The 14,401-nt window shown below is 42.5% G+C and overlaps 1 protein-coding gene across 6 annotated transcripts in view; it reads left to right on the forward strand.

Moving 5' to 3' along the window:
- Window positions 1–14,401, forward strand: part of LOC148659095 (amyloid-beta A4 precursor protein-binding family A member 2-like) — an 88,899-nt gene that overhangs the window by 25,049 nt on the left and 49,449 nt on the right. The window lies entirely within an intron of this gene.

A 14,401-nucleotide genomic window follows, 5' to 3' on the forward strand; every position in this document is an offset into this window, starting at 1 on the left:
GATTCCTCAGGGAGCCCAGTATCTTCTGTTTTTTTTTCCAAATGAGATATCCGTCACCGGTGCTCATTGATGACTTTAATTGAAGAATCTTTTTTAGATATTTGTTAGAAGCTGTTGATGCTCTCAGTCCTCAGTTTCCATAACACCCTCTACTTCAACCCCCATGACCGGGAATGGTGTAGGTCAGAACAGGACAGGTTATAGAGGCTGTTGAAACTCCATGTTGGAACAGTTCTCTGTAACTGTATGCAGTCGTGCAGTGATGATTGTATTAAAAGTAAGTGTGGGTGTTGTGGCTGGTCATGGCAGTGAAGTGCCCTAATGTTGATATGTGGGTGTGTCAGACAGCTCCTGGACTCCTGAGCTGAAATATTTTTATTTTTCTTACATCGTGACCTTGTATGATAGCTATTCAAAGGACCCTTTTGGCTTCGCCCATGATGACCTGCATACTGAAGTATACCCTCTCTGAAAGGACAGCTGTCTTGGGTTTGTTATAAGTCTATCGCCAGACAAATGTTCTGGTCTTTTGTGATATTACAGACTTGTATGAGGAAGACATTTTTCTCTTTTTATCCCTAATAAACTTTGCATTTTGTAACCTGTCTGCTGTAATTCGCTTAAGAATTTTTTCGTTTCTTTTTCAAACAGCAAGCCTCAGAGCTTGCTGTTCCATATCAGTGATGAATGAGTACCTACTGTAGAGTCCTTGGATTTTGTTCTGCGACGCAAATTATAGGCTGTGTGCTAAAGAACAGAGAGCCTGGGGTTTGTGTTGTAATGATATGAGGTATCACATTGCTTGCTGTCAGTTGAAAAAAAAAATTGATTCTAGTTGTCTTTTTAAAGGTGGTGGAGGGTGGGAGTTCTGCATTTGTGTGCATTTCTGTATGAGGCAGCACCCACAGAATGGCAAGTCCACCGGGGTGTGTAATAATGGTTATCTGGCAGAAGAGTAATAGGACACTATAACAGCGAGGGGGGTGAACAGAGGGTACTATTCGGGGGTCCTCCTGAACCCCCCGCGAACTCTGAAACTTGAACGAGAAGCTGCGAGGCAGACCTGCAGTGCCGGTGTTGACTGGGGAAGAAAGTCTCCCTCATCTGTTATTTACTGTATGCGCGATGTTGATGGAGACGCCTTCTGAGACCCGGCGTGCGCCAGAGAGGAGCTGTTACTAGGCTGCAGCGGGATGACTGGAGCTGTAACGAGCGCCGGTCCAGCGCGGAGGCCTTGATTGGGGGAGCCTGTTGGGGACCGGAGATGCAAGTCTCGGGGTCGTGGCAAGTGCACGTGCTTCTTAGCGCCCCAGCTGACGAGCATCTGCGCAAAGCCCTGCCGTCTTTTCTGACGTGCGCAATTAAAAATGAATCATGTGGGATTTTTTAGGTCTGGGGCCAACACTTAAAAGTGTTAGAAACGGGAGCCAGGATCAATACTGGTTGGATGAAAGAAGCATTAATTTTTCTCTTTCAAGTTGCATTTAATAATTTCAGTGGTACGGGGATGAAATTTCAGCCAAAATTCCGCCGGTCTTAACGATAAATACAAGTGGGTTTTATAGGCTCAAGTGGGGAGAGCAGCTAGTGTAGCAAAAAACCTGATCCCTGGGGAACGGGGTCTGGTTTTTCTTTTTATCATGGCGGCAAGTACAAGCTCAGGAATGAAGGAATGAAAGAATGCTCTGGGCTAGTCAAATTCAGAGTTTTATTTACACTGAAATGCAGCAGTTTTGAAAATGCAAATACTGTACGGACGTGCGGAAGAGAAGTACAGCAGAGGTGAAAGAGAACGGTGTTTGATTTCAGATTAAAGCGGCACGGCCCATGTCCCCCAGGAATGCGCACGGTGGCATCGCTGTTAAAATAAGATAGATAATCTAGTAAACCTGTTTCTGCCGTTTTAGTCTTCCATTTAAACACAGCGTTAATGCCCAGAACACTTTGCAGATTGATAGTGTTAGTAAGGTTTTGTCAGGAGTGATTTCCGTTCAGAACTGTAGGTCACTGGCTTTGCATCCAGTTCAGTGAAAAACTGAAGGATAAGTCATTTTGTAATTGATGTTGTGTTTTTCCAGACATCTGCTCTACTGACTACTTGAAGGGTATTTAGTTTGGAGCTGTGGAGACAAATCTAAGGGGCGCTTCACTTCATACACTCAAGATTAATTGTAAGACCATAAATATAATAATCCTCCAGAACTCTCATAAATTTCCCAGCTGTTTTACTGTACAAATGTGCTTTTGTTCATAACACGCATCTTATTTTACATTGAGTGGGCTGCTGAGTGAGTTTGGGTGCCTTGATTATTTTTTTGTCAGCTTAATGAGACTTTTGTTGTTATACAATAGATGGATTAGTCATTCCTTGACTTTCCTGAATTTCTAGAACTGCTTGCACTGGAATTTTGCTTTCTTTAAAGATGAATTAACAGAGAGATGTTGGATTTTTTTCTCGAAGGGAGGGTTTAACTGGTGGTAATTTATAAAATAGATAGGCAGATACTGTAGATAAGTCCCTACCACCCTGTGTAACCACTGTGACAGCTTTATATGGAATTTTAAAAAAGCACTTTGGTGGTGGAAACTTTTTTTTTAACTCCCATCCAGCCATTTTCTAACTTCCCCATCCAATCAGGGTCATGGTTGAGCCGGAGCCTATCCCAGAAAGCAACAGGCACGAGGCGGGGTACCCCCGGATGGAATGCCAGGAAATCCCAGGGCAAACACAGACAAAAACACACTCCCTCACACCAGGGACAGTGCTTCCAGAAGTCAATCAACCTACCAGTGTGTTCTTGGGCTGAGGGAGGAAACCGGAGCACCTGGGGAGAACTCGTGAACCCCGAGAACATTCAAACTCCACACAGAGAGCACCCCTGTCTGGAATTGAACCAAGGGCCCCAGCGCTGTGAGGCAGCACTGCTGACCACTGTGCCGCCATGCTGTCCGTTTGTCAGAACAGAAATGAAAAATGAAAAACAATGCCGTGAAAGTAAGGAAAATGAACTGATAAAAGACACACAAACGCATGACTTTTCTGAATCAGAAAGCCTTTCAACACCATGTTGGAGCCACATCAGGAGGTCAACAAGGGAGATGGGTACAGTTGACCAACACACCTCAGGAATCTTCTCTGCCACTGAAATAAAAAAACTATAATTTGAAAGAGGCAACAAAACAGGTAACAGGTTACAAAAAAATAGGCAATGTGCTTTTGAAATATAATATACTTGAGCCTCTCTGTCAAAGTTAAACTGGTATTCTGGGCACTGACAATATTCTACAAGTGATCCATAATATTGAAAAAGAACAAATGTAATTAACACATCAATAACAGATAGATGGACCGTGGTGGCACTATAAGCAATGGAAGCATAAGATATTCTCTAAATATTGACAGTAGGTGCATCCTGGAATGGAATTCCATGGGTCTCTGTGCCAAAGAAGCACAGCACAACTCTGCAAAGTTTGTTTCTCTGTGCACCTCATGAGAGAGAGTTAAAGTTGTTGTTTCTGGTTTGTGATCAGAAAGGGAGAAATCCCAACTTGATTTGTCAATGTCTACCTTCAAACTGGAGATTCTAAATAAATCCTTAAACCTCATGGGACTGAGCTCCCTTTACTATCTCAGTCACGTTAGCTTGTGCCTATGGTACCATTAGAAATAAAAACAAAAAATGCTCCTAGATTTCACTATAATATAATCCTGACCCAACAACACATATGCCTTGACATATATCAGATATCATCACCAACACTTTTTTGTGAATCATTGAATGAATCATTTTTGATGCACTTAAATGAGAGAAAATGGGCATTTTGACCATATTGCATACTTCACATAAAAGCATCTCCTACTGTATGTGAGTAAACTGCTTATGAACTGAAAAGGCACAGCATGAAGAGAAAAGCCTTTATTGCCATGGTAAGGCAGACAGAAGGTTTTATGAATACCATCCGTTTTCTTCAGAATACCAGCAAGGTTTATGTGCACAATCTACAATACATCTCAGTTGTGGTTTAGTGATCAGGATAAAGTGAAGCTTTGAAAAGTGTGCAAATACAAGTCCTGCAGAGACCAGAAGAAATCAGGTGGAGGATATTTTAAGTGGGCATGCCAAGCAATAATGAAAAGGGAAATTTAATAACTGTGATTACAAATATTTTTTTTTCAGATTTTGAAATGCCACTCTACTAAATACTACATTTTGAAATTGATTTATTTTTGCTCTTGCCTTGATATCTGACAAGAGATGATTGCTGACTCAATAGAAAGCTGAAATAAGTAATTTCCACTGATGTTACACATCAACCCTACTTGTCTGATACCCCCAGAAAACTGTGACAAACCCAGCTAGCACTGTCATGAGCCGGAGATTTAGGACACAGGCTTTTAATTTATTGGAGCCTATAATCTCCCCAAAAATAGTTTTTGGATTGTCACAGGGGATGGATAGAAAATGATTGTGGCAGGCGTGTAATGACTCACTAGAATTTGAATGGAGTTATTCTGAGAGCAACAGCACAAAGTATTACTTACTGGTTCTGTGATTTGTTCAGCATTTAAATTTAGTTTATGCTGTATTTCAAAACGAACTTCTTCAAGCTTGTGTTATGGATTATAATGAAAGACAAAGTGGAGTTAACAGATACATTTGTATTTCTTTTTTAAGATTATGTCCAAATTGCAAATCAGTCAGATCTATTGAGGCTATACTAATAGGTGTGTTGTAAAAGTTCTGATGTTGCCTGCCTTACATGAGGTGTGAGCACTGTCACAGGACCTTCCAGTGTTTGTCAGTGGCTGGCCTGTGCTCCTATAGACGTCTCTCAAACAAGTGTTAGCATTTTTAATGACGCCCATGTTGTTGATGAAGACAAATTTCACGAGGCTAAGATGAGAAGACATTGTGCAAAGAAGGATACAAAAGTTACGGAGCTCTTTCGAGCTTTTTTTTCCCCTAATGATCTTAGTTCTTTAAAGTAATGAAAATGCCCCTGCCCTATCCTTCCTTTGTTTTAAATGAGTTGCTCTTCACATAAAATACTTTGGTACTTGCCAAGTATCTGAATGTAATTACAATTCAAGGTCTTTTTTTTTCTGCGTACAAACCAATTGCAGTAGTCTTATCTTGCCATGATCATATGTGTAATTACAAACGAATGGGGTCTGTCATGATGCAATAGCAAGCCTAGTGATATTTCTGAAAAAGTTCAGATTTTTTGCGTGCCACAATGGCGCAGTGGTTGGCATTGCTGCCTTGCAGCACTGGGGCCCGGGGTTCAATTCTGGACCTGGATCGTTATCTGCATGGAGTTTGTATGTTCTCCACACGTATGCGTGGGTTTGCTCTGGGTGCTCTGGTTTCCTCCCACGGTCCAACGACATACTAGTACAGTAGGCTTATTGACTTCTGGGAAAATTGGCCCTGGGGTCAGTGAGAACATGTCTGTGTCTGTATCTGCCCTACAGTGGACTGGCGTCCTATCCAGGGTGTGCTCTGCCTTGTGCCCGTTGCTTGCTGGGATAGGCTCTTGCCTCCCTGTGACCCTAAATTGGGTGAAACAGTTAGAAAATGGATGGATGCGTATTCTTTGTATCAATACACGATAAATGGCATACATGGTCATTGATTTTTATCCTTTTTGAGTCACCATCTTCATATTTGTATGCAGTGTGGGGGTGTTTTTTGGCATACAAAACTGAAAATCATTGTATCTTAGTTTCATGTTACTGTACAGAAAGTGCGCCTGTAAAAAGATGCGCTCTTGGTGTCTGCAACATATTGTATTGAATACAAGGAGCACTGGCTGGAACAGAACTCTCCCCTCCCTCAGCAAGGGTCATTTATCTGTTAAGAATCGGGTCTTCCACTAGGTTACTCCAATGCCAGGGCCCCGTGGGGCAGTTAGCAAAACATCCTGAAGTCTAGACCAATTTATTACTGCAGATGCATTTCTTCAGATCTTGTTATGTAGGGCAGGGCTGTACCGACAGATATGAGCATCTAAATCAGTGAAATAAAAACATAGCTCCACAAAAACAGTAATCAAATAAAATCAAATTTTATTTTTCAAGGTAAAATTATTAGAATTGTTTTTCAAAGCATTTACTAAAAGTTCTGCTATGACGTATGTACAGGGCAATCCCTGTTAACTGATCAAGCGAAAATTAAATATGGAACTTCTGTCTATAGTGGTAATGAAAACTAGAATTTCATGCAGAAATTAGTTTTTTTGTTCTTTACTCCTCTGCCATACTTAAATTATCCTTCATTTAATGCATCGGGGTGTTTTCATTTCATGTGGACAGCAGAGGAACAGGTACAGGTTTATTCTAGTCTGAAAAGAGAAAGCGCAACAGCCAAAACGTTACGTCTCTTTTCTTTTCAGACTAGAATAAACCTGTACCTGTTCCTTTGCAGCCTACACATGCTGACGCAGCTACCTACTTGAATTTCATGTGAATATGTCTCTCAGCCTAGTTTCATTCAGATGTCACAGTCAAAATGAGGGAAAAAAAAGTCCAACCACTGTCAGTAGTTTCTAGGATTTTAGAAACACTGATTCGTCCTACTTTTGTGCTTCTAGTGTTAGAAAGAGCAGACTGGCCTTCTGCTCGCTCTCAGTAAAAAGGCAGGTGGCACATTAGCTAGGCCACTTCCAAAGGCCGTTCCTTGTTTGATAAAAAAAATATTCTGTATATTCAGATGCTCTTTTTATATCGTTGTAGATTCAGTCCTTCACACTTCATGTGCTGGCTTGAACGTAAAAAAGATCAGAAATAAGAAGTTATTCAGCCCATACAGCCCACGTGGGAGTTACAGTATGCAGCACTTTCATCACACTGTCAAAAGAAGTGCACAGCTGTATAGTTGTGCACATAGTTGTCGTGGCTGTCAAAAACTCTGAAGCGTGGGTGTTGGGGGATGGCTGGAGATCTGACGAGGAAGGAGCATGCGGAGACGAGCCGGTGGGATTTGGGAGCTGAGGACCGGGTGACTGGTAGACAGATGCCTTGTCTGTCTCTGACGAGAAGAGAGCAGCAGCTATTCAGATCGGGCAGCACAGGCAGCCTTTTCCACCGTCTCGGCAGAGCACAGCCCACGGCAGGGCAAAAGGAAGAGCCGGCTGGGAAGAGAGAGGATGGAAAAATCTTGAGAGCTCTGATAAGGGAGCAGAAGAGAGGCAGCAGTGTCTGCTGAGGCCAAACAGAATGAGTCAGTAGGGGATGACGTGTTCAGGCCTTTTCAATACCCCGATTTAGAAAATTTATTCTTTGCTCTATAATAATGGCAAAGAGTTCTTTTTGTGATGTAAAGGCAACTTGAAAAACAACGTGCGAGTCTGCAAGCATCAGTGATCGAGGCGCAGTCTTTTTCAGTTCATCTCCGAAAAATAGATGTGATGTTTGCAGTACCTCAGGTTTCTTTTTTAGAGAAGCATTTTCTCTCCGCATCACATGATGGCATACCTGCGCACACCCTGGCTGCTCTTCCACGATCACTGCAATCACACCGTGTTTCATGAGGGAGATCCCATAGAGTCAGAAGGGGTTTGCTCTTGCTGGAAAGTGAAGAGATTCACTGTCTGATCCGGGTTTCCCCTGAAGTTGGATTCGGCAATGTCTGCAGTAGGTTTCTGCAGAACCGATTTATGCGTTTGCATCCCAAATAGCGGTGGGCCTTTCTGAAGGATGGGTCACCTAGTTTGGAAAAATGTCAGAGAATGTCAGACGACAGAAGAGAAAAATAATTTAATATTTTTCCTCTTTGGAAACAAATCTGTGGATTTCCAGGTAAAGAGTCCGAATGTTTTCTGCTCCTGCTCTGTAGTAAGCAAGAAGCGGAACACGAAAACCCGGTCACGCCCTCCGGACGTGTGCATGCCTTTCCCTGGGTACTATTCCCCGCCTGCACGCCACCACGCCGCAACCCCCAGGGTGCACTGGTGCATGAAAGACGACATGTGTTGTTTGTCAGTCTGAAACCTGGCAAGGCATCAGCAGCTCCACTTCAGCCTCCTAGAATCACTGCCTGTTGCTGGAATGAACCCAGGGCCATGGTGTGCGCTGGCTCGGAGTTGTACTTTTTAATCCTCAAACAAAATGGTAGAAGGCTGTTAACCTCAAAACTCCCATGCCTGGCAGCCTTCATTTTTACAAGGCTGTTACAACAATCAAATGCTACGGGTCCTTTTCTGCGGCCTTCAGATAAATTATATAAAGCCCTCCAAGGCTGCTGCTGCTGCTCATAGAGCAGCTGGAAATGAATCATGCATGGACTCTTCCCTGGGACTGGCTGTGACTGCTGTAGGTGACCAGAAGCGCGTGTTCAGTATTGTTTGCGGCATTAGTGAGCTCTAGGCTTTCGGTAGGATTCGAAGTGTCTTTGCATCTGTAGGGACTGGGGGCGAACTGTTGTCCTGGGGTTACAAACCAGCTCAACAGAATCCCGCTGTCTGTACCAGCAAGGCCGGGGGGTGGCTTGCTTGCATGAAAAGACCTGTACTGAAGATGTCTTTGGAGTAACTGAGAGTCTTTGCTTCTTTTTCTGCTAGATTTTCTGTTGTTCAGTTTACCCTGGTTTTGTTTTAATACAGAAGCTGCAGTAGAAATGAAGGTTGTTTGTGGGACTGATCTGACTTTGCCTTTACATTTATCTGTTTCTGCCTGTAAAGCTCGTCAACCACATGACAAAAATTGTTCAGGTGGGTAGCTGCGTCAGCATGCGTAGGCTGCAAAGGAACAAGTAATAGGTTTATTCCATGCTGAAAAAAAGAAGAAAGAGAACACAACGTTTCAGCCGTGGAGCCTTCTTCAGGTGTGAGAGAGACAGGGCAGTAGGCAAAGGTAAAGTAGCGGGAGAACAAAGGTTGGGAGGGAGGAGGAGTGAGAGGTGGGGGCAGGGGACAGAAAGAGAGGCCAATCAAGAGGTATGAAGTCAGAATGGGTGCAGAGAGGTGTGAAATGAAACTTCCAATGAATGGAGAAAATTTAAAAGAACAGTAGTCTGTCGTTGAGAATGTGTGATCCTAGCTGCAGAATAATTTTGATTTCGGTGGTCTCAGAAAACCGTCTTTGAGAACACAGACGGAGAGATTAGAGTGGTCGTGGCCGTCAGAGGTGAAAGGAGAAACAATGGGCTTGGAGAGATCTTTAATCTTCACAGCCCTGACGTGTTCTCTGAAGCGGTATCCGAGTCTCCTTCCTGTTTCTCCAATGTAGATGGCTGGGCATTTACTGCAAGAGTTACAGTAAATAAGGTTGCTGGAGGTACAAGATGCTGTCTGGGTGATCTGGAATAGTCCTGAGGGGCCTTGAATGAGTGTGGGCCTTGAATGAGTGTGACAAATATGGTGTTCATAAATGTGCAAGTCATCTACTGTATGTGGAGATACTTTGTTGTAGTTTTCCTTACCTAAGTTGAAGAGAAGGTTTTCAATCTTCAACTGTTTTAATAGTACTATATGTATATTAAATATGTATATACAACAAGCATCTTCTCCTTGTTTCAGGAATCTATAGTGAGGAACTGACACTGTTGTGACTTTTTGACTCTTTTAAACTGTTGGTTTGAAAAGACCTGGAAAACCTTCAGACGTATTGGTCCTACTGGGCCAGGCCGGATCCCCAGGTGTGTAGGCTGGGAGCAGAGAAGCTACTCAGTCAGCTAGAGGGAAGGACGTGATCATGAAAAGAAACCTAACAAATCTCTGAGAGATCCAGTCGCAAACAGTAAAATAATTAAAGCCACACTTCTGTTGTGAGACCTTGAGTAGAAGCCTGCAGGAAGGCAAAGTCACTTGGAGGTTAGTGCTGCCATCCAATTAAGATTAATTAAACCAAGCAGCAGTTCAGGACAGTTCAGCTGTTGGAGACTTAGGGGTGGAATGCTAATGTCATTTTTCCTTTAATTATCATCAGTTTATATTTATAATGTATGAAAAATCTATTCAAAAATAAAATGCTAATTGGGCAAATTTTCAAAGTTCACATTCTATTTTAACCATTAGTATCATACATTGCTTATCTCTATTGGCAGAGTTTCATTTGTTTCCAAATGTTAATTTAAAATGCTTGGTAATACATTACAAAGCTTCATACAGTATGTAAAAACACATTTTTTCCAGTGCACCGAATCTCTTCCCACGTTTTGCATATTGAATACCTGCAAAGCCAAGTATTTTCTGAGCAGAATGTAATGTTATAAACTTATGAACAGGAAGAAAGTAAAAACATGCAATTTAGGAAATGGTTGATTTTTAAGTTGTGTTGGCCTTTGCTGATAAGACTAGATAAGAATGGTCTTTAGTGCAGGTACTGTCTCTGCTCAGTTTCTCTGCCAAGCAGTCAGATGAAAACCCGATATGCTAGTAAACCTTCTCAGTGGTACTGAGAAGGTGTTTTTTTGGGATAGCCTAATACATTCCTCTGTGTTAGCTGCATTATTGCCAGTGTGGTAAATTGAAAACATAAAAACTGCCTGAAATATTTAAAAGCTTGAGATGATGCATAGAGAAATAACAAATTGATGTTTGCAAGGTGGCAGATTTTAATTTATTTTTCAATACGGATGATTGACAGGCTGGGACCGAGGCTCAGTGGACCTTGTCATGCAGAATGCACTTTTGTGGTGGCATATGAGTCTGTAAAAAGAATCTGCTTTATTACTTGTACTTATTTATTAAATGTAAATCTGTCTGCCTTGCAGTGTTCTATTTAATCCAGATCAAATTCAGTCCATTGAAAATATTGTTTAGACCGTCTGTCGTCTTTGTTAAGCAAATGTGGAAACGTTTCCCCGACCAAAGGAAGTAATTGAAGCACTTTTTCTTCCGCCACAGTAAAGATCTCTTTCTTCATTTTGTGCTTCATGTGAAAATACAGCAAAGAGGAGTTTGTTTCATCTCAGAAGCTGATGGCTAAGAAGAAGGTCCAATACATTATTGGAAGAACAGCTCTGTAACTATAGTAGCAGATGGCCGAGTATGAATGACACGGAGCCAAGAGCTGAATGAAGTGCAGCTCCCTCGAAATGTCTGTTCTGTGGAAAGGGCTGTGTGTGAGGAGACATGCTGTGATGGTGAATTATTTAGTAGCCTGAACAGGTGCAAGTGTATTATCTGAACTATATTAAGGCCAAACCGCGGTACTCTGTGATTTATAACGTCTGAAGTTTCCAGTCGCATTCTGTTTGGGAGGAGAGCGATTTTTCTTTTGTGTCTTTTAAAATTGTGTTTTTCTACAGCACTGACCCCTTGGTCCAATGGAAGGGGTTCTGCAGGCTTCAGCGCAGCTTCTCCCAGGTTCCAGGGCTGGCAGTGGGAAGGCAGCCAGCTTCCAGCAGCGCTGGAGGGAGGCGAGCTCCCCAGCTAGCTCAGTACTCACGAAAGCAGCCGTCTGCCAGGCTCGGGGACGTGTGTGGGAAAAGCACGGCTCCCCAGATGCATGGGCCTAGCTAAAAAAAACAAGCCCCGACACCCTGGTGCAAGCTTGTCTGTGGTCAAAGGCTTCGGTGTTGTGGGGGAGATTGTAGAGGAATCTGCCACTTAATTTGTTTTTTATTTCATGCGAGAATGAAGTCAGGAAGTGTTAGCCTTGCATCCTGACGTGTGAAGGAAAGCACAAAAACGAGCGGACAGCGGGCTTTGTTTTGAGCTGGATGAACTCTTGACCTGGGTCACCCTTAATGCATTCGTGCACTATGGAGATGCACTGTAAGATCGTGATGAACCAAATTTCTGTCTGAGGGTAGCTGTCTTTTCTTACATTTTTGGAGATCCTATTTTCTATATGTTGTTCATTATAGTCTTCATCATCAAACAGTCTATATAAAAGTCAGATTATCTTGTTTCCTGTTTTATACCTGTAAGCCACATGTCAGAGCTGCTGCCTTGATGGATGTTCAAGATTATTTTTACCTGAAAGTCAGGCACTATATAATAAAGTCAATAGTTTTGTCAAAGGAGGTCTTCAGTGGCGGTTGAGGGCCAAATGTCTGGGTTCTTCACACCTACGATCCAAGTTAAGGTGATAGGGGGGGACCAGGGTCAAGCTTAGTGGTTGAAGCACTGAATCTGTTGGATCCATTTCTGGCTGGAAATGATAAAGTCAGTTTGCTGTGTGATATCTTACTGAAGGCAGATTTTTCTTTTTCAAGGCAGATAACCTTGTTTCTTTGTTTGGAGGCTGAATTTGTTGTTTAAGTCAAGGTGCCAGCCATCATGTCTTTTTTGGGTTGGTAATGTGGTCAAAATATTTAGCCATTCGCCTTTTGTGTTGCTTTGCTTCAGTGCCAAGAAACACCTCTTTGCCTTTGCAGCAGTCGTTAGAATGGTAATATCACCAATAGTCTCTGGTTGTTTTAAATCGTCTGCCCTAGCATGCTTAATGCGCATTCAGCATTTTAAAAATCTTCTATTTCATAGACAGCTTATAAATAAATGAATAAGGTAGCCTTACTAAGCACTGGATATGCTTGAAGTGTTTCATCTAGTACAGTATGTCATCCAGGAGAGCTACCTGGTATTAATCAAAATGGTTACTCTGCAGCAATTGTGCAGAGATAAGGTGTTAACAGTTTAAGAAATCGTTCCCAGGCATGAAATATGATAATGATGTCACACATTTGCAAGGCAGTCACATCTTAATCATATGTGACACTTTAAATCTCCCGAACGAGTTAGATTACTGCTTTGTTTGCACAAACAGATGTAATATTACTAACATGGAGTTTTCAGTCCAAAACACCCCGCTTCATAGTTCTCTCGCAGAGCCAGTGCAGGAATCACAACATCTCTCTGTGAGCCGATGGCAAAAATCAGAGCTTATCCGATTGCGACACTGTCAGAGTCTCCTGGTTCACTGGCTGTCTGAACACTTGTTAACATTAGCGGTTTTTCCCTTGCAAATCACTGGGTGCTTCCAGTCTCATTGTGCATTACACTAGTCCTGTCAGAGATCTTTGCACTTACAGTATTTTAGCCTTCTTGTATTCTTCTGTGAGTATGACTTGATGTACTCTTTGGGAATTCTTTGTCACTGGTTCTGTCTACCTAAATAATGGTATAATCAGGGTCACTTCCTAAAAATCTTCAACATTGCAGTGGCTAGTGCCTCCCTCCAATGTGTTCCCATTGCCTGGTTAAGCATAAAAATCAAATCTACCAGCCCAGGAACCACACCAGGACTGCAAGATGATTCCAGATGATTGATCATGACCTTCTAAGGTCTATGTAAAAGCTTCACAGAACTTTATACATTCAGTGTGCCTTGTTAGGCATGTGCCAAATTTTGCCCACTCCATCATTGCCCTTCTACATGTTATTCTGGTAAGAAGTGCTAAGCTGAAATGCGGTATTCACTCTCTGTAACATACCAAGACATACTGTATTTAGATGTCTTCTGGACTTTTTTCTTTTGAGATGTTGCTTGTCCGTTACTGGGATCTGAGACCGTGCTGAGTCAGCATGCATCTTAGAAAAAAGAAAGCAAAGCAGAGGAGTGTGTTCTTCAATTGCACTACCATATGACCTGAGCTTAAACCATGACTCATCAAAGGTTCAGGTGCATATGCCCCCTATCACTGCTCATCTGCACTTTACAGAAGCCTGCTGGGTCTCAGCTTTCTGATTTGCAATTTCTGCCCTGTTGTGCGTGCGTGTGTGTGTGTTTGTCTGCCCTCCAGTCAGTCAGTGGCAGACTGGTGTCCTGTCCAGGGTGTACCCTGCCTTATGCCCAGTGCATGCCAGGATAGGCTCCAGCTCCCCCGTGACCCTGAATTGGAAAAAAGCAGTTAAAAAATACATGTGATGTGTTATGTGCACAGCTAATATTCTGAAATACTTTTCCATTTGGCATAAACCTGTGGGAGGTACCAGTTCTGTAAATCTTGTCTGTTGTGTTGTTGTGTTGAGTTGATAACATTGTTGAAGTGCCATTGTTGTGTGAGAGGATATTACTCTGAAGGTGGTTCCAAGACCACCTTTCCCTAATTGGATTGCAGAAGCTTGCTTTTTTAAATTAATTTTCCCTTTGTAGTCCGGCGATTAGTTTGACAACAATTCCCTACCAGATATTCCATTTTTTCATTTTTGGTTTGTCCCAAAAATGTTAATGAGGTGGCACATTTCCTTAAGTAGAGGACTCTTTTTCCATGCAAATTTCATCCTCTACCCTCCCACCCCATTTTTCTTAAGTGCAGAAAGCAGTGAAAGGTGATGAAAGGTGTTTGAGTGCAGAGCCAGGTGATTCTCTGGTCAGTGCTGCAGCAGGCCTTGCCATCACAATGAAATGTTGCCAGGGAAACCTGAAGAGAGAGCCCAGAGGAGCACAGAAGAGGCGGGCTAATGGAACTCTGCTGAGCTACCCTGTCGACTCTGTAACCTCCCACCACCA

The sequence above is a fragment of the Lepisosteus platostomus genome, chromosome 7 (genome assembly GCF_059453375.1).
Source record: "Lepisosteus platostomus isolate fLepPlt1 chromosome 7, fLepPlt1.hap1, whole genome shotgun sequence".
Classification (NCBI taxonomy): Eukaryota; Metazoa; Chordata; class Actinopteri; order Semionotiformes; family Lepisosteidae; genus Lepisosteus; species Lepisosteus platostomus.